We start from the raw sequence: 2,500 nt of genomic DNA, 5'->3' as shown, positions 1-2,500 counted from the left end.
TGTGCCGATGGTGTTCGGGGCAACCGCCAGCACCAGGGCCCTGCGTGTGCCGATGGTGCTGGGGGCAACCGCCCGCACCAGGGCCCAGCGTGTGCCGATGGTGCTGGGGGCAAGCGCCCGCACCAGGGCCCAGCGTGTGCCGATGGTGCTGGGGGCAACCGCCCGGACCAGGGCCCAACGTGTGCCGATGGTGGCTGAGGGAACCGCCCGCACCAGGGCCCAGCGTGTGCCGATGGTGCTGGGGGCAAGCGCCCGCCCCAGGGCCCAGCGTGTGCCGATGGTGGTCGAGGCAAGCGCCCTCACCACCCCGAGCGTGTGCCGATGGTGGTCGAGGCAACCGCCCGCACCAGGGCCCAGCGTGTGCCGATGGTGGTCGAGGCAAGCGCCCGCACCAAGGCCGAGCGTGTGCCGATGGTGGTCGAGGCAAGCGCCCGCACCAGGGCCCAGCGTGTGCCGATGGTGGTCGAGGCAAGCGCCCTCACCAAGGCCGAGCGTGTGCCGATGGTGGTCGAGGCAACCGGCCGCACCAAGGGCCGGCGTGTGCCGATGGTGTTCGAGGCAACCGCCTGCACCAGGGCCCAGTGTGTGCCGATGGTGGTCGAGCCAGGAGCCCGCACCAAGGGCCGGCTTGTGCCGATGGTGTTCGGGGCAACCGCCCGCACCAGGGCCCTGCGTGTGCCGATGGTGCTGGGGGCAACCGCCCGCACCAGGGCCCAGCGTGTGCCGATGGTGCTGGGGGCAACCGCCCGGACCAGGGCCCAACGTGTGCCGATGGTGGTCGAGGGAACCGCCCGCACCAGGGCCCAGCGTGTGCCGATGGTGCTGGGGGCAAGCGCCCGCCCCAGGGCCCAGCGTGTGCCGATGGTTATCGGGGCAACCGGCCGCACCAGGGCCCAGGGTCTGCCGATGGTGCTCGAGGCAACCGCCCGCACCAAGGCTCAGCATGTGCCGATTGTGATCGAGGCAACAACCCACACCAGGGCCCAGCTTGTGCCGATGGCGGTCGAGGCAAGTGCCCGTACCGAAGGGCAGCCTATGCCGATGATGGTCGATGCATGTGCCATCACCATGCGTCATCATGTGCCATTGATGGTCGAGGCCTTGGCCGAAGTTCGATTTTGAGCCACGGTGCCCATGCTTGGCTCCAGCATGTGCTGGTGCCGCATTTTTTTCACTCGGGACAGCATCGCCGGAGCATCGCCGGAGCATCGCCGGAGTACCGCCGGAGAACCTGACCGGCGGCATTGGGGTTCCGGCGATTGGGAGGGGGGCCGGGGGGGTGTGCGCACATGATGTGCGATGGGTGCTGGTACTTGGCCTTGTGTTGGCCCCCTATCCCTCATCAAACCTCTGAGAATTCACACCCCCTTAAAGAGCATTTGAGATTTTACAGGTTTGCTACCAGTAGCCGTTAAAGTGTCTGAAATGGGGACACTTTTTTCAAACGGTCACAAAATCTTCTCTACTTCGAGTTTTTAGCTGAATTTTTTTGTGCATGCCAACAAAAATAGAAGGATCATGCCTACAAAATTTGGGGCCAAAAATCCTTATAAAAAAATTTTAAAAAATCCCGAACCGCAAAAAGTTTCGAAAATCGTGAAAAATAGAAAACGAGTCATCTTCCAACGAAACTTCACGTGAAGGCTTAGGGGACCATTGTATGAATTTACAAGCCATAAAAATGGCATTGGCACGGCAGAAATTTGAAGATGTGCCTAAACCCACCAGGGCCCAGCGTGTGCCGATGGTGCTCGAGGCAACCGCCCGCACCAGGGCCAAACGTGTGCCGATGGTGCTCGAGGCAAGCGCCCGCACCAGGGCCCAGCGTGTGCCGATGGTGGTCGAGGCAACCGCCCGCACCAGGGCCGATAGTGTGCCGATGGTGCTCGAGGCAACCTGTCGCACCAGGGCCCAGCGTGTGCCGATGGTGATCGAGGCAACCTGCCGCACCAGGGCCCAGCGTGTGCCGATGGTGGTCGAGGCAAGCGCCCGCACCAGCGCCCAGCGTGTGCCGATGGTGCTCGAGGCAACCGACCGCACCAGGGCCCAGCGTGTGCCAATGGTGCTCGAGGCAACTTGCCGCACCAGGGCCCAGCGTGTGCCGATGGCGCTCGAGGCAACCTGCCGCACCAGGGCCCAGCGTGTGCCGATGGTGCTCGAGGCAACCTGCCGCACCAGGGCCCAGCGTGTGCCGATGGTGCTCGAGGCAAGCGCCCGCACCAGCGCCCAGCGTGTGCCGATGGTGCTCGAGACAACCGACCGCACCAGGGCCCAGCGTGTGCCGATGGTGCTCGAGGCAACTTGCCGCACCAGGGCCCAGCGTGTGCCGATGGCGCTCGAGGCAAGCTCCCGCACCAGGGCCCAGCGTGTGCCGATGGTGCTCGAGGCAACCTGCCGCACCAGGGCCCAGCGTGTGCCGATGGTGCTCGAGGCAAGCGCCCGCACCAGGGCCCAGCGTGTGCCGATGGTGGTCGAGGCAACCGCCCGCACCAGGGCCCAG

Source organism: Durio zibethinus, unplaced genomic scaffold, assembly GCF_047325235.1.
Source record: "Durio zibethinus cultivar Kanyao isolate XHJ-2024 unplaced genomic scaffold, ASM4732523v1 HiC_scaffold_387, whole genome shotgun sequence".
Taxonomy (NCBI): domain Eukaryota; kingdom Viridiplantae; phylum Streptophyta; class Magnoliopsida; order Malvales; family Malvaceae; genus Durio; species Durio zibethinus.
The sequence above is the reverse complement of the archived record's forward strand: the minus strand, read 5'-3'. Positions refer to the sequence as shown.